This window comes from Rhinolophus sinicus, linkage group LG05 (assembly GCF_036562045.2).
Source record: "Rhinolophus sinicus isolate RSC01 linkage group LG05, ASM3656204v1, whole genome shotgun sequence".
In the NCBI taxonomy this organism is placed as follows: Eukaryota; Metazoa; Chordata; class Mammalia; order Chiroptera; family Rhinolophidae; genus Rhinolophus; species Rhinolophus sinicus.
In genome coordinates this window covers 103,949,773-103,976,041 of record NC_133755.1, presented here as the reverse complement: position 1 = coordinate 103,976,041, position 26,269 = coordinate 103,949,773, and the positions used below count along the sequence as shown (strand labels likewise).

The 26,269-nt window shown below is 38.4% G+C and overlaps 1 protein-coding gene and 1 long non-coding RNA gene across 3 annotated transcripts in view; one reads left to right on the top strand and one right to left on the bottom strand.

Moving 5' to 3' along the window:
• The first annotated feature begins 307 nt into the window (after positions 1-307).
• The window catches only part of LGSN (lengsin, lens protein with glutamine synthetase domain), a 127,775-nt gene continuing 101,813 nt past the window's right edge, over positions 308-26,269 (top strand). Inside the window, exons 1-2 of one of the 2 annotated variants that reach the window (XM_074333996.1) lie at positions 308-419; positions 6,552-6,714. The gene's annotated coding sequence lies outside the window, so the exon portion shown is untranslated. Of the gene's footprint in view, positions 420-6,415; positions 6,715-26,269 lie in introns of those variants that run through there. The other variant, XM_074333997.1, reaches the window with a different exon arrangement.
• On the bottom strand, positions 7,746-13,125 carry LOC109450876 (uncharacterized). Its single transcript, XR_002137895.2, has 3 exons — positions 12,665-13,125; positions 10,582-10,695; positions 7,746-8,593 (listed from the first exon to the last, which is right to left on the bottom strand). It is a non-coding gene; the product is annotated as an uncharacterized LOC109450876 (long non-coding RNA).

Here is a 26,269-nt window from a genome sequence, read left to right as displayed (position 1 = left end):
GTTTGAGAGGGTTCTGAAGGAGTTTACTGATCACTTTGGGCCTTTTGTAGAATTCAGCTTTAGTGTGTTTGAGGAAAAGACCTAGCGTCTCCAAGGTTAGGTAAGAATTGCTAGAACTAGAGGCTGATTCTTAGTGACAGTCCAGTCCCTATGTGGATCTAGCAGGCCCAGGGGCTTGGTAAACTCTCAGCTTCCAGCATAGGGCACCTCATTAGCATGTTGGTGTCAGAGAGGAGGAAGGTGCCCGCTGTCCTGTGACAAAGGACTCTGGTTGGCTACGGTTAAAGGTTAGGCTCAATGACTGGAAGGAAGAATTTCCTTTCCCTGTGTCTTTTGCTTGATCGGAAATCATAAGGTTGTATACCTTATCTCAACATCTGCCAGCAACCTCTCTAAGAAATGATCCAATCACTTTGGAGGTAGGTGTCACACAGTCTTATCTAGAAACTGCTCTTCCTTCTTAACTTTTCTGCAGGTGCCTGCCCACTCCCAGTCTTACACAGAGTACCAGTAAAAACAGATGGAAAAGAGGTATGAGTGTTGTCTCACTGAAGTGAGACAGAGGTATGTATTCTTCTGGCATCGGTGGATCAGTGTCCCCAGGCAGCGGTGGATAGGGTTTAAACCAAGTATTTTACTTTTCATTGAACCTTCTGCACATGTGTTAGAGTGTTTTTTTTTCTTCTTTCTGTGTAACAGAGTATATTCAATAAAGTGTCATTTCATGGTTTTTAATTGAAGTAAGACCCAGTGGCTTAACAACAAAAGGGACTGTAGGAATGATGGCATTTTTTTGATTATTTTTATATTTTAAAAGTAAAGCATAGATTTAGTTTTTGAACTAAAGAGAAATCTTACCTCTGGCTTTTTAGACATACTTATAGCAGAACCTTAAATTATATAAATATGGCAAATGGTCTTATATCTTTAGCAAAATATAATTATTGAATACATTTCATGAAAAATTAATTTTGTAGAGCAAGAGTATTCATATAGGTTAGTTAAACTATTCTTTGAACTGATTTTATAATCCTTTTTTTATTCCTGAATTTGTTATATTTAAAAAAATGATCCAAAGATACACATTTTTGTTCAGTAGTATATCAACATTATTTTAATGATTCTTAGCAAAAAAATTAAATATAATTTTACTTCTGATATCTGCTTCATTTATTTGCTATCTTCTTTCAGTTCAAAATTGAAAGAGATGATTCATTTTTAAGTGACTTAGAAAGTTTCTGTCATCAACATAAAGAGAAACATTATTTCATCTGTTCAAAGTTTTGTTAAGCTTTAGTGCTCTTTAAATTTCTTCTATCAATTTATTTCCTTTCTTTATTGCAGAAGAGTCTTTTTGGACAATAAAAAGAGAAATACTTGCCCAAGTCACATAAATACTCGTATTTCTTTAGACATTATTTAGAAAAGAAAGATGTAGGGAGCTTATTGGTCAGAGTGAAAAGAGATGAATTTCCCTTCATGGTAAAAGCTAAAACCATGATTAGGTAGGAGGTGCTGGCAGTGGCTTTCTGCTCGTCAAGCATGGGACAGAGCTTTGAGGAGCCAGGAATGGGAGTGGACAAACCTGGACTCTGCCTCCTACTTCCTGTAGCATATTGGGCAATTATGGAGCTGCCCTGTCCCTCCCTTTTCTCACTTGCAAAAGTAAGATAGTACTTAACTAATAAAGTAGTTATGAGACTTCAACTAAATGATATGTCTAGCACACTTAGTAAATATTATCATCGTTTTTTATAAAAGGCATACATTATCCATATCAGGCTTCTAGATCCTTCCCTAAGAAAAAAATCCTCTGCTGAGGTAATTTGTGTTTATGAGTTTATCCTGTTAGAAAAGCAGCTGGATGCTATTAATATGGAAAAGCCTTTCTAATGTACAGTTTGGTTAGCTAATCAGAAAATTTAAAGATTATAAGGGTATTTAGAGTTTATAAAATTCTAAGCCTTAAAAGCCAGTAGATTAAAAAAAAGTGTCCCTCAAGCCTTTCAATCTTCTCCAACATAGAGAATTCCTGTACATACTCTTGGTGACAACCTCAGTCAGAAAAGGTCAAGTAGCTGAAAATGTCATAGAAATACCCTCTTATGGCACATATACGTAATTTTTGTAATTATAAAAGTTATATAATTTTTACTTATGTAATACTTCCTTCTGTTTATCCCTCCTTTGATTGGGATCATGTCTAAATCACTTTTGTACACTATCAATATGTCTGGTGTTTAGCAAGTTGTCAATATCAATATTCTTGCTAAATAAAATAAATGAATGAGTAAGTAAGTGCATGGGCATAGAAATGAGTACTATCTTGTAAGGCCACCCTTGGACATGTTTCCTGTTAACAAAAACCAAACTACTTGTCTCCATGACTTACTGACTACTGAAAACTACCAGCTTCCCCCTGTCTCCACTGATGCCAGGAAGAACTGCTTTTTATTTATTCAAACCTGTGTAACCCCTTTTCTCATTGCCTGATAACATATTAACCTGCTGAGGAAAGCTAGTAATTATAAAACATCAATCACTCTTTCAGTACAGTGGTGGTTTTCAACTGTGTTTTCAGAAATGAGGTATTGACGATGCTCAGAGGCCAAGTTGGGACAGAATCCATCTTGAGTTTCCTCATGAAGTGAAGAGAAGGGGGCTAAGGAGAAGTCCCAGCTCATGACAGCATCACCTCCTCTCTTCTGAGGGAGTAGTTGTGCTTTGATCTGTTTTATACGTATTTTGAGGCTCCATGTAAGATTCTGCTTGACATATAGGATATACGACTAAAAATGTTTGAAGCCTGAGTTCATGAAGATACAAAATATTAAACAGAAAGATTTATCCTCTGAAGTCAACGAAAGAAGACAAGCTTGAGTTCTCCTAACACCCAGGCTAATTTGTGAGTCAGCAAAGCAAAACATATTAAAAGGTAGTGTTGAGAGATAATTCTGGCATTTCTGGATGCCTTCCGAGCAAAGAGCATGGGCAGCTTTGTTTAAGAATATTTGCAAAGCTGCTCCAGGCAGGGAGCAGATATGCTTATTCTCCAGGGTAATAAAGCTAGTTTTCCTCTTTTCTTGGAGATAGTCCAGGGTGACAAAGATAATATTCCCTTCTGAGTCAGAAGGCAGATTTGTTTTCTGATTAGGATAATAAAGATGTCTCTCTCTGTAGGGATGGGTGGACAGGTTTATTATAGTAGCTCCTTTAACAGATTGGCATTTTTCTTAGCTTGAGTTTCCTCATTATGACACAAGCTTATGTGTGCAGTGCCTGCTTGGGCTTACCTCTCTCCATCACTGCCAAAGAACGTGAGGGGCCAGAGGAACCAATGTGAACATGCACTTCATGCTGTCTACCATGCCATGTGTAATAACTGTACGAATCCATTTGGACTAATTGTCCCCTTACTGGCTCAATCTGTGGAAGTTTGGCAAACTGACCCAGCAGCTGCAGTGGGGGCTGCTGCTCAGGACCTGCTTGGGTGCCTGATATGTGGGACATTCACTTTCTTTTTTAGCATCGTGACCAGGAATACTTTAACTGAAAGATAAATTCCCACTCTTATCTATGCTTTTCAATTTATAGGAGAGGCCCTAGTCATGTGATAGACTATAGTAAGAGTATTCATAATAATATTTGGATATACATTATGACATTTGGGTTAATGTGTGCCCTATGTACAACTACAAGTATGTTCAAAGCAAAACTATTGTTGTTGTTAATATTTATCTTCCTTCTATTTTTAGAAGCATGTGAAAAAAATCTATTCACCAAAGTAAATATGTTGGATATAAAATCCTGGTTACCTTCTAAAAACAGTATTCCTCAAATTTTACTGCACTTAAGAAATCACCTGGAGAGCTTGTTACAAAAGCAGATTGCTGGGTCCCATGCCAAGGGAATCACATTCAGTGGGTTTGAAGATAAGCTGTCTGCTAATAATGAAATCCCAGGCACTTCTGATTTTGCTGGAAAAGGTTACACTTTTTTAAGAAACAAGATTTTAAAACATCAATGGTGTCCTTTTAAGTAAAAAGAAAAAGTGGATGAAAATCAATTTCCTTCAAATCCTGAAGGTTTGATTGGTGAGGCAGATAGGGAGAAACAGGGTGTCCACATTCTGATACATTAACTCAGCACTTCCCCCCTACTTCAGGCCTAAAATACTGAAACCACTTCAGGGTTTCTATTGTAAAGACCTCACTATTTGTTTTTCCAATAAAAATAGCAGGGGTGGGAATGTAAATTGGTACAGACACTATGGAAAACAGTATGGAGGGTCCTCAAAAAATTAAGAATAGAATTACCATATTACCTCTCCTGGGTATATACCCCAAAAATCTGAAAACATTTGTCTGTAAAGATATATGTGCCTCTATGTTCATTGTATCATTCATTATTCATGGTGTCCAAGACAAGGAAACAACCAAAGTGTCCTTTGACAGATGACTACATAAAGAAGATGTGGTACATACATACACACAATGGAATATTACCTGACCATAAGAAAAGATGAAATGGTCCCATTTTTGAAAACATGGATGGATCTTGAGATTATCATGCTAGGTGAAATAAGTCAGACAGGAAAAAGTCTTGAACCATATGACTTCACTCATATGTGGGATATTAAAACTGAAAGCAAGAAATGAACAAGACAAACAAACAAACAAAAAATCATAGACACAGACAAGAGTTTAGTGTTACCAGAGGGTAAGGAGTAGGTGGTAGAAGAGGGTAAAAGGGGATGAAATATATGGTGATGGAAGGAGAACTGACTCTGGGGGGTGAACACACAATGCAATATATAGGTGATGTATTACAGAATTGTACACTTGAAACCTATATAATTTTACTAACCAATGTCATCCCAACAAATTTAATAAAAGTTAAAAAAAAAATAACAGCTGTTATTACTGACACAACTGATCCAGAAGTTATTTACCCTGGGGCCAAGTCATTCTTCAATATAATGTCTTGGACAGTAAATCTTCTTTTAATATGTGCCTTAGTGTAGAATGCAGGTTTCCAGTGCCAATTTGAAGCTAGATTATGCCTGCCCACCTGTCAAAAGACAGAAAGCACTCCTGTAAGGCTTTCTGGTTCCTTTAGTATATGCTCTCAATTAGTTTTCACATCAGCGTAGTCTACTGGAATTTTCTAAGTGGGTTGATGCTCATTTATTTTAGAGTAGACTTGTGGCACATGAATTAATTTTTGTATCTATTTTGTTGTTAACCCTGAAATGTAGTTGGTTGTGTGTTATGAGCTAAATTCCTACGTTGAAGTCCTAAACCCTAGTACCTCAGAATGTGACTGTATTTGGAATTGAAAGTCTTTAAAGAGGTAATTAATTTAAAATGAGGTTACATTAGAGTGGGCCCTCATCCAATATGACTGGTGTTGTAACAAGAGGAAATTTGGACTGAGACATAAATCAGAAGACTACGTGAAGACAGGGAGAAGATGGACATCTACGAGCCAACAAGAGAGACCTTCAAAGAAACCAACCCTGCCTATATCCTGGTCTCCATCTTTAGAACTGCAGCCTTCAGAACTGTGAGAAAACAAATTTCCATTGTTTAAGCCACTAGTTTGTGGTACATTGTTACAGCAGCCCTAGCAAATGAATGCATTCTGTTTTGTTTAAGTGGCTCTCAGAGCAGGTCCCTTCTACATTAGAATAAGTTTGCCTGCATTCCTCCTGCCAGCTGTAGAGGGCATCTTTAGTGGGTCAGACTTTAGACAGCATCAATTTAGATTAAGATTCTTGGTTTGCTCTACTCACTAAGTCTTTTTGGATAGTACCTAAAAGTCCTAGCTGTAATCAACAAAATTACTGATTGTCACAGTGGTTATTTCCCTCAAATGAAGGGATCTAGATGCTAGACAGACTTGATTTACTTATTCAATAAATATTTTTTGGCTGCCTACCATGTACCAGGAATTGTTGCATGTTCTAAGTGCTGGAACAGAGAAATTTGAACTAAACAAAGTTCAGGCTCTCATGAAACATTTAGCATGTTTGTGTGTGTGCGTGTGTGTGTGTGTATGTATGTGTGTGTGTAAAATATACACTTAAATAAATATATAACATATCAAGTGGAAATAAAGCAAAGTAAAGGGGAAAAAAGCTGGGGTTGTGTTTGGAGAGAAGGAATGGGGATGTTATTTTTATGAAGGGGAGTCAGACAGGCTCCTCTGAGGTGGTAACCTTTATGTAGAGTCTGCATGGAGTGAAGGATGCATAGATCCAGAGATGTGCCACCAGATCCCCCTTCAAGGAAGGACTATCTACCCTGGTTGCTGGAGAATTGTCACCAGGCTGCTTTCATGCCAGAACTTTCAGGGATTGACTCAGCAGCAAAGATCTGCTCTCTCAAGGGTATGTCTTTCCTGTGGAAAGCCCATGTCTAGTGAAGATTAAGGTGGGGGTATGAAGCCCCAAAGGACCTATCTGACAGGCGATTTCGGTTTCAGAGTCTTCCCTTGGGGCCAGCTGAGTCTGTTGGGCCTTTGTCACTTCCTTTCTCTACTTTTCACAGATGATTCCAAGAACATTACCATCCTCCTTACCTCCCACCATAAACATCCCATGTGCAGAAGTCTGTTTCAGAGTGAGCTTCCTGGAGAACCCCATCTCACAGGGGTGAAAGGGAGGGAGCCATCCGGTCATCTAAGGAAGAGCATGTCCTCTCAGAAGAAACAGTAAGTCCAGAGGCCCTCAAACTACTACCCATATGGTAATGACATGGCTAGACAAGGAAGGGACAGAATAAACTACTTGGTTTTGTGTGGGCATCCCAGAGGACCAGCTAGGGGGGGTACAGAGCTGGCCAAAGAAGGCAGTCAAAATTGTATTAGGTAGAAGGAAGTCAAAAAAGGCAGGCTTGTTTTGAGACTTCTAGGATTCTCAGGCCTGTGGTTTCTCCCACCGATGAATTGTCAGGGTGCTCTCTAATCTTAGGCACATACTGGACCAGATTTCAAACCCAAATCCCATGTCTCAGCTCTAGCTCTCTAGAAGCTTCCTCCTCCTTCTCCTCTTCCTCTTCTCTTTTTGACTCCAATATTTTTTTGCATTTAATATTTTTTATATTGAATAATGTTAAATCATTAAACTATGCCATTGAGAATTATATGAGACATTGAAAGCTATATCAACACGTTATTTATGCATTAGAATAAATGCCTTTTTTTCTATTGAAGAACTAGCAAGATTTTATAAGTCTATCTTCTTTGTTCACCTTGAACTGATATTTTCTTATTTTTTACCATTTATTTATTTATTTATTTATTTATTTATTTATTTATTTATTTTGACATTCAATACTATTTTGTATTAATTTCAGGTATACAACATAGTGGTTAGACATTTATATAATTTAAGAAGTGATTCCCCCTGACTACTCTAGTACCCACCTTGCACTATGCATAGTTGTTACCATATTATTGACTATATTCTCTACTCTTTACATCCCCATGACTATTTTGTAACTACCAATTTGTAGTTCTTAATCCCTTCTCCTTTTCCACCCTGTCCCATCTATCACCCCAATAAATCTAGTACCCATCTGACACCATACATAGTTATTACAATATTATTGACTATCTTCCTTATGCTATACCCTATATCCCTATGACTACTGTGTAACAACCAATTTGTACTTCTTAACCCCTTCCCCTTTTTTACCCACCCCCAAACCCCTCCCATCTGGCAACCATCAAAATGTTCTTGGTATCTATGAGTGTTTCTGTTTTGTTTATTTTGTTCTTTAGATTCCACATACAAGCGAAATCCCACTGCATTTGTCTTTTTCTGTCTTACACTCCACTCAGCACAATACCCACCAGGTCCATCCATGCCACCACAGATAGCAAGGACCCATTCCCATCTATGGCCAAGCAATATTCCATTATATACATGTACCACCTCCTCTTTATCCATTCATCCATCGACAGACCCCCCAGGCTGCTTCCACATCTTATCCATTGTAAACAATGCTAAAATGAACATATGGGTGTGCTTATCCCCTCAAAGTAGCATTTTGAGTTTCTTCAGTCCTAGAAGATTAGGTCCTTCTTTGTCTCTTATTATAGCCTTTGTTTTAAAGTCTATTTTGTCTGCTATAAGTATTGCTACCCCAGATTTTGCTTGTTTCCATTTTTATGAAATATATTTTTCCATCCCTTTACTTATATTCTGTGTGTGTCTTTCAATCTGAAGTGAGTCTCTTGTAGGCAGCATATGTAGGGTTTCTTTTTTTCTTATCCATTCAGCCCCCCCCCCCCATCTTTTGATTGGAGCATCAACCAAAGTAATTTTTGACAGATATGTAGTTATTGCAATTTTCATTATTCACACTTTTGATTTATTTTTTCTTTTGTTAAAGAAGTCCCTCTAAGATTCCTTGCAGTACTGGTTTAGTGGTAATGAACTCCATTAGCATTTTCTTGTCTTTGAAGATCTTTATCTGTCCTTCCATTCTAAATGATAGCTTCACTGTGTAGAGTAATCTGGGTTGTAGATCCTTGCTTTCAGTCACTTTGTATATTTCCTGCCAATCCCTTCTGGCTTAGAAACTTTCTGTTGAGAAATCAGATGAAAGTGTTATGGAAGCTCTCTTGTAGGTAACTAACTGCTTTTTTCTTGTTGCTTTTAAAATTCTCTCTTTGTCTTTAACCTTTGCCATTTTAATTATGATGTGTCTTGGTGTGGGCCTCTTTGGGCTCTTCCTGTTTGGAACTCTCTGCACTTCCCGGACTTGTATGTCTTTCTGGACTTCTGCAGGTTAGGGAAGTTTTCACTCATTATTTATTCAAATAAGTTTTCAATTCCTTCATCTCTCTTTTCCTCCTGGTACCCCTATTATATGAATGTTCATATGCTAGATATTGTCCTAGAGACCCCTTAAACTAGCCTTATTTTTTGGAATTATTTTTTATTGTTGCTGTTCTGATTGGGTGTTTTCTGCTCCCTTATCTTCTAAATTGCTCATTTGATCCTCTGCTTATCTAATCTACTGTTGATTCCCTCTAATGTATTCTTCATTTCAGTTATTGTGTATTTATTTCTAACTGGTTCTTTTTCATGTTTTCTATGTCCATTATTATGTTCCCTCTTTATTGAAATTCTCCCGGAGATCACTGAGCATCCTTATAATCAGTGTTTGGAACTCTGTGTGTGGTAGATTGCTTTTCTCCATTTTGTTTAGTTCTTTTTCTGAAGTTCTTTTATTTGGGACATGTTTCTTTGTCTCCCCATTTTGGCTGCCTCCCTGTGTTTGTTTTCATGTATAAGGTAGGGCTTCTCTGCCCCCTGGTCTTAGTACAGTGACCTTATATAGTATGTATGCTGCAGGACCCAGGGTGCAGTTTCCCTGGTCACCATAGCTGGGTGCTCTAGGTGTGCCCCTTGTGTGGGTTGTATGTGCCCTACTATTGCAGTTGAGCCTTGGTTGCTGTTTGCACCTCAATGGGAGGGATTTACCCTCGGGCTGATTGGTTGTGAGGACTGGCTGTGACTACAGTGGAGAAACTGTTGTATAGGGGATGACCCTATGGAGCAGGGTTCAATTTAGCAGGGGCCTGGTGCCTGTCCTGTCTTCCCTTTGGGTGTGTCATCTTTGGAGGTGGCCATGTGATACTCTGGCTTGGTTTGAAGGTGGCCACCAGGCATGTCAGCCCTGTGGCCCCCTGGGAGGGAACATTGCTATAGTATAAATTTAGTGACCACCTGTGCCATGCCCAGGGCCACCTGATATGAGACACAAATCAACCCACAAATGGCTGCCACCTGCACTGGACTTGGATGGGCCTCAAGAGGTCAAGTCTCAAATCAAGGCCAGCTGTCACTAATGCTAGGCTTAGGGCTGCTCAGCCAGAGGTATGGGACATGCCAAAGCCAGATGCTACTTGTTTGGGTTTTGTGAACCTTTGAGAGATTTTAGAGAAGTCTGCAGTATGAGCTAAGACAGGTTTGTACAGAAAAGCCACGGGAAGCAGCTTGGGTGTGCCCAGAAGTTGGGTGTGGTGTGGTCTCTGGGAATCACCAGGGCGGGGCAGATGAAAGGTGATAGCCAGTTTGATGGAGACTCAGATATGACGTTTGTCTGTGTCTGCATGCAGGGAAGGAGAGGGCTCAACAAAGAAACAATGGCTTCTGCCAGCTCCTGCATCCGGGAGAAAGCTGCCTTTCCAGCTCTTGTTCTGAAGCCAGACAACTCAGTTCCTCCCCATGTCCCTGGCCTGGCACCTTTCCAGCTACTGACCCAGTGCTAGAGCTCAGCGAGTGAGTCTGTCAGTGGATAAGTCTGTGGTCGGGCCCTTTAAGAGGAATGTCTGTGACTGCAGCTGCCCTTACCTCACTTAGCCACAATCTATGCTATTTGTCACAGCCAGAATTTATGGGGTCTTCTCTCTCTGGCACTGGGACCCTGGGCTGCATAGTCTGGTATGGGGCTGGGACCCCTCACTCCTCTGGTGGTTACCTCCACAACCAAGATATCCCTCTCGATTTTTAATGGTCACACGCAGGTGTGGGACCAGCCTGTTTTGTGTCTCTGCCCCTCTTACCAGTCTTGAGGTGGCTTCCTCTGTATGTGTTTAGTTGTATGACTTTTCTTCAGCCAGAATTCAGACGATTCTTAATGATGGTTGTTCTGTAGTTTAGTTGTAATTGAGGTGGTCCTGAGAGGAGTTAAGCACAGCATTTACTTACTTTGCCTCTTGGCCAGAAATCGTACAATCTTCTCATACATTTTCATTTTCACAGTCAAGGCTCTCAGAGGGGAAGGAAATAGCTTTGTACAGGTTAGGACACTAATCAATCTATTAGGTCTTCACAAATGATGTTAGTTATAAAGAGATTATGGAAGTTAATTATAGAAAACAAGCAACCCCCTCAATCTCATGCCCCAAATTAACAAAATAAAGCACAATACCTTGAAATGAGCTCAAGGAGCATATGGTTAAGGAACCCAATTTTCTTTACCAAAGGAAATAATATCAAAATTTCATTTTATTTAGACAAGTTTGAATTTTATATGACTAAGCAAAATCCCATAGTATGTGTTCTGATTTTCAAATCATTATATACTATTCTTTCTACTCATGTCAGTATCAGGGTGTCTAGTTCACAAACCAATAAACACCTTAATTGTTTACTCAAGATTGTGTTAGATTTTTGCCTTTGAGGTTTTTAATTCAAGTTTAAACTCCTGATTATTTAGAGTAGAATGAACTATGATCATCTGCGTGACTAGAATGAGCCATACATGGGGGTGGTGAGGCAGCACTTGCAGCTCGAGATTATTTTTGGCTCTTTGTTCCTCAGAACAATTTTTTTCCTGCTTGCCTCTCACAACCCCACAAAGATGGTGTACCACAACCTATTTAGAATTGATGATGGAAATTTAGGAGTTCTTCAGAATAAGAACAGGTCCTAGGGCCCACAAGGGTATTAGAGAAAACAATAAAGTGTTGAATGTTATTACCAGAACATTTTCATAGCCTCCAAAAGAAATCCATACCCATTAATAGTCATTCCCCAATGCCCCTCCTCCAGTCCCTGACAACCACTTATCTACTTTTTGTCACTATAGATTTGCCTATTACCTACTATATATCTGAAATCTCTTTTAGCTTAATACTTTCCTAACCTTTTAAAATTCACCCTCTTTGCTCTAAATAGCCTTTTTAATTTAATTTAAATGGCTGTCTACTAAGCTGAAGTTCTTCTAATTTAGGGAGGTTCAGTAAAGAGCCATGCATAAATCCTTAGAGTGAAATGTACACAGAGATTTATGTTTAGTTTCTCCTCTCTTGATTTCCTTTTAATACAAATCCAATTCAGGGATAGAGAATAGTAAAGAAAGGGAATAGAAACATGAGAAGCATGCAGAGGAGGAGGAGAATATGACAGTATCATGAAGGAAAGAAAATTTTATTGAAGAAAGTAATGAAGAAACAGCCACTGATCAATTAAAAAACAAAAACAATAACCAAAAACAAAAGAACTAAACTACCACAACCACTCCACACAAACAAAAGGGATGAAAAAAAGGAAGCAGACATTGCATGATGAAAAACATTTTTGAAAAAATTTCAGTCTAGGATGAGGCATATTTCAAAGAAACTCCCCATTTTCATGTTAAACCCTAATTCCTTTCAGTAAGCCATCTGATTTGGGGGTGTGGATTTGAAATGCTTATTAGCCCACGAGGAAAGAAAGTACAATTTCATCCTTTTGGGGAAAATAAGAACATTCTTTTACTCTAAAAAGTTTAAGAGATTAGAAACATCTTTTTACATGAGAACAAAAAGAATTTGATTAAAAATGATGAGTTTTTATTGTATATAAAGGTAATTTGAGATTAACTAGGAACAGACTACTCGTACATAACACCAAGTGTACTAGAACAGCACGTAACAAAGTCTACTGCCTTTCTTTCCTGATTTCCAAGCTTAAGAAACTTTGTTTTATGTTGTTTCTTCAAGGAAAATTAACTGAAATTCTATGTATTAAATGTTAACTCAAAAATGACACGCCTTTCACAAATTATGGATGAGAAATGTTGCTTCTAACAGTTTCGGTGTTGCAAAATAGTATACTGAAATGTTAGGAACAAACGAAACATAGAAAACTTATTTTCCATACCTCTGGCTTGACTGTTAGAAAGGGTTTCAATTAAAATCCACAGCTTCAGAGTAAAGGATGCCTATTTCCAAATTTGGATGAAATGAGTAGCATAAGAAACGAAGAAGAAGCAATTAAAGAAGATTTACAGAAGAATGAAGAAAGGGCATTTGTGGTGGATAAAAGATGGTGGCAAATTCTTTGACATTCCTCTTGTAGAAAGATGGGATCCATTGAACTTAGGCTAGTCTTAGTGATTTCCTTGGCCAATAAATTTCAGTGCCTGTGTATCTGAGTGATTTCCAAGGCCAGGTCAGAAGTCGTGTAGCTTCTTCCTTGGTCTCTTGGAATGTTTGCTCTCCATGCTCTTCAGACTCACTGTCTTATGATACTGCTTCTTGGATTTCAGTGGCATTTAGTGAGAAGGCTCAGCCCCACCACGAGACAGGATGTAGATACTTGGGTTAACAGTCCCAGCTGAGCTCTTAGCTGACAGCCAGTACCAACTACTGGTTATCTTGAAAATCCAGTTCAGCTGAGCCTTCAAATAATTACAGTTTAGCCAATAGCTGACTGCAACTGTCTGAGGAACTCCAAGGAGAACAGCCAACTGAGCCCAACAATTCTTGAATTACGGGCACCTCACATTGTAAGCAAATAAAATGGTTGTTTTTCTGCTAAATTTTGAGGTCATTTGTTATGCCACAAAAGTTAACTGGAACAGTCCTGGTTTTGTCAGACTACTCTAGCAACTTCTGTCACATCACACTTTCTACCACAAGGTTGTTGAACTTGTAAGGATAGGAGAACCCAGTGTGAAAACTTGCAACAAACAAGTCACATAATAATAAGGTAGAACTATAACACCAAGGTGAACTTTTAATGATTTTGTTGTTTAGTGAAGAACTCCTTATGCCTCTCTTTCTTATGTCTTCCTTACATCTAACCGTGAAAACAAACAAACAAATAACAAACAAACCAACCATCCTACATAATAATGTTCTTTATCTCCACTCCACTATTGATCTGAAAGATGTTAGACGGAAGGAGTCAGTACTCTTCTTGCTTGAACTTTGCTCCAGACCTTTTTGCCCTTTCCCTCTTCCTGAGAAGGCTGCTCTTTATTACAACACTCCCTGGGTCTGCCAGGATTTCAGCAGCTCCTGCTCATAGTTGTTTTCAGGGCAGACTGTCCCGAGCATGACCTGCTGGCATCATAACCTGTGTAAGACTAAATTCTGATCTGCTCAAAATATTTTATGACGTTAGTCCAGGTCACCTACCCTCCTACCTCTCTCTTTCTCCTTCTCTTCCTTCTTCTCCTCCTCCTTCTTGCCAAATCAGGACTTGGGGGATTTCTTTAACCACCATTAGCCCAGATGTTAGAAATGTGTTCCTTCCACATCAGTCTGCTCCTGTCCAGTCTGGAATACTCTATATCAAGTTTTAAGCATATTTCAGTCCTTATTTCTGCATAGCTCGGTACTGGTCTAGGACAAGAGACAAAATCCACAACCAACCTGTTTGCAATACTCAATTGTAGAAATGCCTCATTTTTTTGTTTCACCATTAAGTTATTGAGTTTTACCAGGCATCTCAAAGTGTACACATATCACTTCTCCATGATTTGTAGTCACTATTGGATGACAGATATGTTAGGTTCCTGGGAATAGTGACGAGGGGCAATTGGGTGTCATTCCTTTTCCTTTTTTAAAAACTAAAGTGTAGTTGATATACAATATTATAATTAGCTTCAGGTTTACAACATAGTAATTCGACATTTATAGGGAAGTCATTTCTTTTTTTAGATTTATTCTTTTAGAGCAGAATGGGATAGGTGATAGAGGTGGGGGTTAAGGTAGGAAGGTGCTGTATGATGAGGTGTATGAACGAAGACAGCCAGCTTTGTGAATGCATTTCATAGTAGCATTTCTACATCCCCAAACAAACCCCTTTTGACACCTCAGTTTTTCTTATTATCAATTTTAAGTTTATCTCACTTACGGAGGTCATAGTTCTTATAGTGGTTTGTTTTATAATGTTGTCTTAAGGTGAATGCCTTTAACTTAAAAAACACACTTTGCATATGAAGCCTGCAGAAATAATTTTTTACTTCCACTTAAAAAATACACTCTTGTCTCATTTCTTATAAAATCTGTGAGGAAGTCTTTTAGTTTCCTGCTTTTGATACACCATGTATCCCAGAAAATAAGACCTAGTCGGACCATCAGCTCTAATGCGTCTTTTGGAGCAAAAATTAATATAAGACTCGGTATTATATTATATTATATTATACCCAGTCTTATAGTAAAATAAGACCAGGTCTTATATTAATTTTTGCTCCAAAAGATGCATTAGAGCTGATGGGCCGGCTTGGCTTATTTTCTGGGAAACATGGTAGACATAAAAACAAAGAAATATTTCTGTACTCTAAGAAAATCAATGCAAATACAGTGATAAATGGCATCACATTTGGTTTGTGTGATAAAGAGAAAAGAGTGGTGGTTATTGGGTTGAGTTGAAAATAGGAAGAGACCTAAAGGAGGACCTTGCCATTCAGCTCCAGCTGTGCGTCATGTGGGACTATCAGAATACGGGCTAAGCTTTGCTATATCTTCCGATTTTTTCATGAAAAAGTGGACATTTGGATAAAAATCTCCTGATTTCTAAATATTGACAACCAAGTCAAGTTATAAACAAACATGTGGGCCAAAGTACACTATAGGCAATACATGGCTTGACGGCTGTCCATTGGGGATCTTGGTTTTAGATGATGTGTCTGTACTAGAACTTGGAGGGTTATGAGATACAGTTGTAGTTCCTGACTTTTCTACATAATTATGAAACATATTGTTATTTGCTGCTAACACTGAGCAAGTATAACCAAGGACAATTTTTTAGACAGAATGAGCCTCAAATTGGGAAGTGACATTATAAGAAGGACTTTGTGAATATCTTTCTGTGGCATATACAGGTGGAAGTAAATGGAATGAGGACTAGTGGACCTCAATCTGGAGACAGCAGACTCTTCACTTAACCACATTGGCCGAGGATTATTTTACCTGTTTAATAGTGATGAGGAAGTAAACATTGATATCGAACCTGTTGTGATTTATGAAGTCTGACAGTTAAGTTGGTGAACTTGTTGCAACAATGTTGCTAACCTTTTTTGATATCAGAGGGATTGTTCATTATGAATTTGTACCAACTGGACAAACAGTTAACCAAGTTTACTGTTTGGTAGTGCTGAAAGGCTGCATGATAAAGTTAGATGACCTGAACTTTTTGCCAACAATTCATGGCTCTTGCTTCACGACAATGCACCAGCTCACATGGCACTGTCTGTGAGGGAGTTTTTAGCTAGTAAACAAGTAACTGTATTGGAACAACCTCCCTACTCACCTGATCTGGCCCCAATGACTTCTTTCTTTACCTGAAGATAAAGGAAATATTGAAAGGAAGACATTTGGATGACATTCAGGACATCAAGGGTAATAGGATAACAGCTCTGATGGCCATTCCAGAAAGAGTTCCAAAATTGCTTTGAAGCGTGGACTAGGTGCTGACATCAGTGCATAGCTTCCCAAGGGGAGTACTTCGAAGGTGACTGTAGTGATATTCAGCAATGAGGTATGTAGCACTTTTTCTAGGATGAGTTCGCGAACTTAATTGTCTGACCTCGTATTTTCAGAGAACTATGCACATATGGGGTATGTGGTAGGGGCAGGGGAGCAGTCCGGGTGCAGCTGAGGTGTTGGTCCAGGAATGAAATTAAGCGTGGGCTGGAGTTGGGAGTGGATCAGTAAGAGACCTCCTAGTGGAAACAGTCTTTTGTGGCTTTCCCTGAATTGAGTCCAGGACAATGTGTCAAACTTCTTTTCCACAGAAGCACAGCTATTTAGTGGACTTCTCCCTGCCTGTACTGGGAGATCCCAACCCACCTTTCACCATAACCTGATTGGTAGAAATGCCAAAACTTTTAAAGGATAACCTGGGTTGAGTGTAATTTTCAAGGAGGGAGCTGACTTTTTTCTTTTACTGGCTGGTAGAATCAGAGGCTTCTCCCTAAAGGATGAATTTTAGATATACACATATATGTAGTCTTGCATTAGTATCAGAAAGCCTAGGAATTCCACTGATTGATCCTTGAATCTCTCTGGGGAACTCAATGAAGTAAGAGATACATGAGGGTGGCACTTGTCAAATGAATTAAACAACGAAGCCATTAGACCTAGGTGGCTCTAATGCCATGGCAGCCTACATGAGCAACCCAAAATCTAAGTCTGTAAATGCCTGAAGGTTATAAAACTGAAATCTAAGGGCAACCAATCACAAACAGCCAACTAGGCTTTAGGCGATAGCCAATCAAATAATTTCCTTTCTTTGCTTCTACACTTTCTCTTACAAGTCCCCTGGTTCCTGTCAGAGGAGTGCTTCTAACCACTTATAATTTGGCACTGCCTGATTTGAACTGATTTTTGCTCAGATAAACTCTTAAAATGTTTAATATGCCTCAGTTTATCTTTTAATACACTTTTGAGAGCCAGTAATAGGCCTCAATGTTGAAGCACTTCAAGCATCACTAAAATCCCGTCTATTTTGTCCTGAGGAAACTTGGAATCTTGGTAACATTCCGGACCCACTTTCCATCTCCCATTTCTAGTTTTGAATAAACTTTCAACCAAGGTGTGGCCAAGCCTGACTGAGTCAAGTGTGGACTGAAGGGCTAGAGTTTGCAATGGAATTTTTTTGGACAGGGAACTAGAGTAAGGCTTTGGATGCAAGAATTCAAAGATTATGCACCATCAAAAACCATAAAGGAATACAAAGATAGAAAATGCCAGGAAGTGAATCTGAAAGATTGCTAATTTGCGGCTACAGAGGCAAGAAATGAAATTAGAATTTGAGGATTAGAGAAATGGAGAAACAGATATAATCTCAGACCAAACTGGGGTGGGATTCAGTGGAAGAATCAAATCCTAATCAATTTCTTGGAACAGTGTGACAGAATTTCTCCTCAGCTCAGCAAGAAAGTATGCAGAAAAAACCTTCCTGGAGCAGTTCCTGGAATGTCAGCTGTACTTAATGATGGTTTACATTACATTACTTACTACATTTTAGAGTCAAATGCAAATTTTGCATGAATTTTTTAAGATAAAACCTAAGACTTCAGAGACATTTTACCCTTGCCGTGGGGCTGCTTTGGGCTACGCTACAGCCCTCCAGTGTTGCTTATCTGCTCTCTCTCCTTTGCTATTTATAAAGGATACTTTGGTGGAAAAGTTGAGAAGCAATAGGACGAACATTGAAGAGTGGTCTGAACTTACTTTAATGGGGAAGTAGGTGCGTGGTCACAGGTGTGGGTCAGCTTACTTAAAGGGCCAGGGACAGAACTCGCTGTGTACTCTTTACAATCACTGCATCATTGCATCAACTTGTGACTACATCAACAACTGAACAGCATCATCAAAAGTGATGTTTCTAAAGCTGAAGTATAACTGTTTAATGGGGCATGAAATCAATTTAATGGGGCTGCTACTCATGCTAAAAAAAATCATATTTTTAGTGTTATTTTGTGAAGATTTTGATATATTTAGGTAAGGGGGTTACAATGCAAAGTGTATTTACTGTGGGTTGTGCTAAAAAATTTTCACTACTCTAATTTTTGTTTTTAGTTCATCAAGATATTAGTAGGTATCTCATGACAAAATAAAGTGTTTTTTAGTCAAGTTAATTTTACATTTTAAGCAACATTTAAAGGTAAAAGATTCCCTGGACCCAATTTCAACATGTGTGTAGAGACTTCCTGTGGGGACAGAGCCAGGAGAGCAGTTTCCAGGCTCTCGGCCTCACGTGGAAAGGTGCTGGCTCAGGTAGTAAATGACCATCAACTGTGATTGGATGGCCATCAGCTGTGGCTAGTTGGCCATCAGCCATAACCAGTGAGCCATTGGCCACTAATATAACTGCCGTGGCTACGCTAGCAGAAAATGGGGGCTAGCAAGTGATGGTGGCTGGCAAGCACAGATTGCAGTTAGCATGGCAGAGTGTGGATTGCAGATTACAGAGAAGTGGACGGCAGGTTGTGGATAGTGTGGCTCCTGATTCCTGTGTCTCCGACCAGTGACCAGCGAGAATATAGTGGTATGACTCCCCTATCTATGGCTCCATGGGTGTTCCTTTTTGGCCTCACCATATCCTGCATTCTTATGTGGGGAGCAGGACTAGAGACCCGCATGGCACACTGCATGATACCTCCCCACACCAACAAGCAATCCTTGTACTCTAGGTGTCTAAGAATTCAACACAATTTTGACACTACCTACCAGGAGACAGAATCAGAGAATCCACAGGAAAGGAGCTCAGTCCCACCAGACAGCTCCCAACTTCAGATTCCAGTTGCAAGCTCAGGTTGTTTGTTACCCAGGCTTCTGACCAACAGGCTACCAACTGGAGGTTCTAATGACCCCTCCAACTCAGGATGCCAATGTTAATACTTGTTCTTCTGACTGACTGGCTGTAAGTCAGAGATTCCCACAACACTCTCCTTGGGTTTGATTAATTGGCTAGAATGGCTCATAGAACTCAGGAAAACCCACTTACTCATTAGATTACCGATTTATTACAAAAGTGATTAAAGGATGCAAATCAACACCCAGATGAAGGGATACATAGGGTGAAGTCCAGAGCAAAGGAGCTTCTGTCCTTGTGGGACTTGGGGCCCAGCAAGGTGACATGAAGAAACATTCTGTTTTTCCAATGTAGAAGCTCTCCAAAAAAGGGCCGGTGAGCTGTCCTTTTGGGTTTTTGTGGAGGCTTCATTACACAGTCATGAATGACTAAGTAGGTTATTGGCCAGTGGCAATTGATTCAAACTCAACTAGCCCCTCTTCTCTCTGGGAGGTCAGGGTGGGGTGGGGGTGGGGAGTGGGACTGTGGATGAAGACCAAATGTATTTGAGAAATGTACTTTAGTCATCGGAGTGACCAAATATACATCTTTATTATAAATCCCAAATCACAAAAGTCCTTTTAAAATTTTAACTAAAGTATGTTAGATATGAAGTCTGCAATATTTTTGTAACTTATTTGACACAGAGCATTTCATGTAACGAATGTTATGTGGAACATAGCGTAGTTAGTAAAATGAGTGCAAATCCTCATTGCATTATGTTGGTTTAGTGAACGTGAGTTAATACTATTTGCAATAGTTGCGGGCAACAGTTACATGCAGCTCATCTAATTCTCCCAACTTTCCTGAGGGAGGTATTATTGTTGTTACCATTTTACAGATGGGGAAACTGGGAACAGACTTGCCCAGTAACAGACAGCAGGTAACAAGCAACCAGGATTCATACTCTGAACATTTTGATTCCCAAAAAACACTTAAAACAAACAAACAAAAAACTTAAACAAGTTTTTTTTTTTAATTATGGAAAATTTGAAAAAATGTGCAGAAGTAGATGGAATATCTACTTTTTATTAAAAGTAGGTGAAACCTCAAATATCCATCATCCAACTTCAACATGTATGAACTCCTGGCCAATTTCTTATCATCTACACTCCCTTCCCCAAGATGATTTTTGAGAAAATCCAAACTATCATCTTACTAATATTTCAGTTTATCTCTAAAAGATAGATATTAAGCCACATTCTGATTGAAAATTTGGTACTATCCATTTTTGGCCTAGGGTTTGTTGGTCAGTTACTTAGTTTTTCCTGAAACGAAGTTTTCTCATCTGCAAAATGATTATAGTAATTTTTCTCAAATTTGTTTGAATATTAAATGAGACAACATATTCAGAACACTTTGTTAAACTACAAAGCACGATATAAATCATTACCCACATTAAGCTAGTGACACAGCTAAAGGCTCCACATCAAAGTCTAGCTTGGTTGAGTCCAGACAAAGCATGACCTGCTTACCTCCAGCAATGTGGTTTCCCAAATAACACCCTGCTTCATAAATATGGCAGAGTTCTTACAGAGAATCAACAGTCACAGGGAATGTGTAAGCCCTTGAGAGACTGTAAAACCTTAAGAGAAAACAAAGTATTAGTTTTATATTATAGTAAAGAGAAGCTGTTGAACATTATAAATATTTACAAGAATCTATTTGCTTCTCAAACAGGAGTATGAGCATTTCTAGATGGATGTAACAATGTACAAGGGCAAGAGAGATGGAACAAGGTGAAGTGACAAGATCCCTTGGCACATCTTGTGGAATCTCATTCTACCATAAATAATACGGAACATTCTTTTAAGTAACAATAACAATAATATCAATACACACTTACATAATTCTTAATATGTGTCAGGCACTGTTCTAAATGCTTAACATATATTTAACTCATTTAATCCTCAGAACAACTCTGTGAGCTAGGTACAATTATTATCTCCATCTGGATGATGGGGAAACAGATGCACAAAGAGGTTAAGAACTTTGCCAACATTACACAACTAATAGTGTGGAAGCCAAGATTTAAACTTAGGTGTCTGGCTTTGGAGTCTATGCTTGTACCACCATTTTATCTATCTCTCCTCTCAAAAGATAAAGGAATCAATACAGCAATATTTTCCAAACATCTAGCTATTCAAGTACTCTTTTTATAATTTTTAAAATATATAATTGACATATAACATTGTATTAGTTTTAGGTGTATACCATAATGAGTTGATATATGTATGTATTGCAAAATAATCACTACAATAAGTGTAGTTAACATCCATCACCAAACAATTATAATTTTTTTCTGTAATGAGACCTTTTAAGATCTACTCTTTTAACAACTTTCAAATATACAACACACATTGTTTACTGTAGTCACCATGCTGTATGTTACATCCCCAGGAATTATTTGTCTAATAACTGGAAGTTTGTACCTTTTGACCACCTTTACCCATTTTGCCCAGGTCCCCTTAGCCCCCGTATAACTCTTATTTATGAAAACACATCCATGAAATCAGTGCATTTTGGTCAGCTTGTTATATTTTCTCCAAAGACACATTTGAAAATAAATTCATATTTACTAAAATAAAAAGAAATATTTATTTGCACTTCATTTCAGATGATCTCATCTATCATGATCTTAGACACATTGTTTTATGGAGTAGACAGCAGTAAAATTAAAACAAATTCATAATCAAGATGTCAAAATTTGAACTTACGGCAAGTAAGTTGTGCAGAGTTAGGCCTCTGGACCCACTGGACGCACTCTTCTGCTCAGAGACATGCAGGTGAGAAGATTGCGATAAACTGCTTAAGGAACAAGACTTAGAAAGTGAAAAACAAAATATGGGGTTCATATCTGTAAACCATGAGCATTAGTCATGGGGCTTTCCAGGAGACATTATTTCCTGACACTAGGGGTACATCCTGAGTAAGATACAATCCTTGTTCTCACGTACTTCACAGCCTCCTGGGAAAGACAGATTGGACGATATTCTAAGGCAATGTGATATGGACAGTGAGAGAGAAGTTTAAAGAAGATGATAGGTTGACAGAGTAAGAGAGTTAATGCTCTGCCTGGGAGAATAAGAGAAGGCTTATTTATGACTTTTAGAAAAGATCTGGAAGACAGAGAGAGAGGAATTTGAAGCTTGCAGAAGACAAGGAAGAGAGAAGCCTAATAGCGCCAGGCCCTTTCTAAGCCTGGAAAATATTTATTTGCCAAATGTGTAGAGGAGAAAAATGGAGGCTCAGAGATCTACACCAATACGTGCAGAACATGTATCCATGCTTTGATAGTTCTATCTCCACAGGACAAGCTCCTTTGACTATATCCTAACACTTTTACATATAAGAATTAGAGTTGAGGCCAGCATTATGCTTCTTTTAGGATTGTATCATGTCTGGACATGTCTTGTGAAGAAATGGCATGGGGCCACCAAAATTCCCTGACACTGAAGCAGTATCATATGCTGTTTAGGAAGCAGCATGCTTGGAATACAAATCATTAAAAAAATGGAGAAGTCTGCATATTATACTTCAGGGTTTTGGGGTTTGGAGACCAGATTTAATGCGGGGTTCTGTCACTTCTCATCTTGTCAAGAAATTAATTTAATTTTCTGATGCCTTTGTCATTTCATCTGTAAAATAGGTGGCATCAACTATTTTGCTGGTGGTCATAAGGATTAAATTAGATCATGTGTATGTAGAAAACATTCTGGCAACAAAGAACTTCATGGAAATAACTTGACATGTGGCAAGAGAAAGTTCACAACGTTGATGCCAATAGGTTTAGCTTGAGAATGGTCAACTAGTGTTTGGGGGAAGAAATTAGCCCTTCTTTTAAGTTTCTTAGATTTAGGACTAAATCCCAAGATGAGGGAGTACAAATGGGGAACAAATAAAAATCAAAAAAGCAGAGATATCTAGGGTACAAGATGGCAATGACTGGTGCCCAGTGGCTACAGAAGATAGAAGCTTTCCTGGGACACACATGGTTCACCCCAGTGCCAGGCATTCAGTGTAGACTTCAGTGGACTGTAGCAGCATGCATGCTTTGGTGTGGGGCAGTAGAGATCTCAGTAGATGCTGTCATCCTAGCTACTGCTTTAGAGGTCAAGGACAATAGGAGGCATCACTTCAATGAGCAAGAATAGAAGAGAGCAGTCAAAAGAATATTCAGAAGAACACATTCTTAAATTTTTGGGAGACTCTACTTTCCACAGAACATGCTGGGACAGAACCAGAAAAATCCTCATGCCTGATTACCATTGTGATTATTTTTTTCCCTTGGGCTGGTGTGTTCTGGAAAATCCAGTTTCCACTCAAGTAATAGTGGAAGGGAAGGAACTGAGAAAACACCTAATAATAGAAATGAACAAGTAAGTGGGAAATAATATTCAGCTTAGGCAAGTATATTGGTCATCATCCAGTAATGAAGGATAGAAAGTATGATTTCAAGGTAAAGAATTCTGAGGTATCAATTTGCATTCAAGAATGTAGATTTTCATTTAATTACTCAATGTGTTGTTTTAATACAAAACAGGTACATATTGTATATTGTTAGGAAAATTACTATAATGATGAAAGAAAGCATAATTTTCTTTCACTCGAAAAACAATAGTGTATTTTTGGCAATACACTCAAGGAAGACAATAGCTCTAAAAGTAAATAAATAAGGTCCAGTAGTTGAAGGGTAATAAAAATTACAGAATGGAAAACTTCCATGTAGATGCAGATTTGAAAGACTAGGATCGGATGTGGAAAAGGCCCAGAAGGAGATAGGATCAGAGTCTGTTCCACAATATGTATGTGGACTCGGTCATCAAATCCCTGAATTCCAACCTTATTAAGTAATCACTGAGGCTTTAAAAAGGTCACTTCAGGACACATAAAGGGGAAACATTTAAAAAATGGGCAAATATATATATGTGGAATTCATACTGACAGAATGAACAGTTTGAAATTTTAAAATTTAGAAGAACATGATAATCAATTTGTAATAAACTTTAGCAAGCGTTTAGGCAGCTGGGGTGTTTTTCAAAGCTCTCCATATTAACACATGAAGAACAATTAACATGGTCTCTACCTGTCTGTAGAATTGGAGTACTTCGTTTTCATTGTTTCCTTTTTTTTTTTTTTTAAGTTAATTGAAATGGCTTGACATTTTACTGCCTGGTAAGTTTGTGGCTGAGTTAAAAATGTGAACCCTGATTTCTGACTTCCATTTTAGGACAACTTCAAGGAACAGTGCCTATAATTAATGAGAATATTGTTGACATTTTGAATTATAATTGTTAACAATATTAACAACAATAGACTTGGTCTTTTAGGTTAAATCACCATGTTATGTAAAGTAAAGCACTCTAAAGCAAATTATAAGCCTCTTAGAGAACAACTTGCTAAATAACTCTTAATGTGATATTTTAGTCTGAATAAACAGAGGGTTTCACATATCTTTATTGCTCTGGTATGAACTTTACATAATAGTAACAAAAAACTGAGCCTAATTAGTCTCTTCCAGTAAAAGTATTTGAGAAATTTTCCATTGCCCAATACCTTCCCATAATGGAAAATACACCGCATGGGAGGTATGTGTAAATATTTGAATTGTGTATTACTGATTTCAGTGTCACAATCTATCAATTATTAACACTTCAAAAAACATATACCTGGTTAGTTGTTTCCAAAGTACATTCTTCCTCTGAAGGATTTTTAAACTCTTAGAATTAGAGCAATCCCTGGTGAACACCTTGTCTAATTTTTTAATGTCATAGGTGGTGAAACTGAGACAAAGAATGTTTGAGTGGCTTTCACAAAGCCGTACCTCCAGCCTTAGCTGGCTCCTAGGACCTAGACTTTAGGCTCCCAACTCAATGTTTTTCTCTAAGGAGAATTATTGTTCACCTGTTTTTCCAGAGGGAAGTATACAGAAATAAAACAACATTTTCATAGTTGGAGAAATTGAAATGAAGAAATCTAGAAAATTGTAGGCACAGGCATTTGTTTCCAATGCTATTAGTATATGGGATTACTTCATAAAATTAAATGATAACCTCTATAGAAAAAATTGTGAGAGTATTAGCTTGATGTTTTGTTCCTATGATACAAAATAAGTGAAAGTTCCCAATCTAGTGCCAGGCATAGGAGCAGCATGTGAAAGTGTTAGTTCAATCTGATTGTGATTTAAAAAAATAAAAACTCTAGATAGAAAAATACCTGGACTATTTAATTGCCAGCATATATATATTTTTTAGAAAGTATGAATACATCTACAAGATGATGAGTAAATTAATTTAGTCTGGGGAGAAAAATCAGTCAAATGAGGAATTGGTGTAGTGTGGACGAAGGGACCACCTTCTAGGCATTCGCAGTGTCAGTGGTCTCTGGCTGATGGAGGTGACAGTGAGGGCAGTGCCAAGCTCTGAGCAGCATTCCTGGGAGAGTTAGGCATAATGCCTATTGAATGAACACTGAAGGCTGAATATTCACTATCAAGATGTTGAATATCCTGAAGGCTGCTTTCTCCACATTTAGGTGGAGAAGCAGTATGATTCCCTGAGTGGAGGTTAAAGGACTGTAAATAATTCTGTTGGATATTTATACTCAGGGTAAAGCTTACAGAACTTGTGGACTAACTCAATCCGAGAAACCAGCAACAATGTGCTGGGGCTGGACCTGTTGGCAAAGTAACTGTTTCTTTCCTTCTCTGCTTTGAGAAAAGAGCTTCTATAGAACAGCTTGCAAAGCCCTGTTCTTTGGCCAGTGCCAGACATGATGGCTTGTCATCCTATTTTCAGTCTCTTAGGAGCAGAGGCAATGTCTGGTGACAGACTGGAACTCAAGCTCCAAGGAGCTGCTATACGATGAGGAGATTTCACTGAGTTTGTGGGGCTGTGTGGCATATCCCAGGAAGCACTACTCATAGTGTCACTCTCTTCTGAGACATAGACTAATAACAGCGATCCAATAGGTGGGGATGTTGTTGCTTAGTCCCTTAAATAAAATGTAAAACTCCTAATATAGATATTAGTCTTAAGCTTGTTATCTGTCAATAAATAATTAGTTAACTTAAACAGAAGTTAGTTGACAGGCAAAAGAAATAAAAGTGGGGTTCCAGATGGGTATCTATAGACAAGCAGCAAGGAAATGTACCACTTTTTTTTTTGTTCCAAGTCA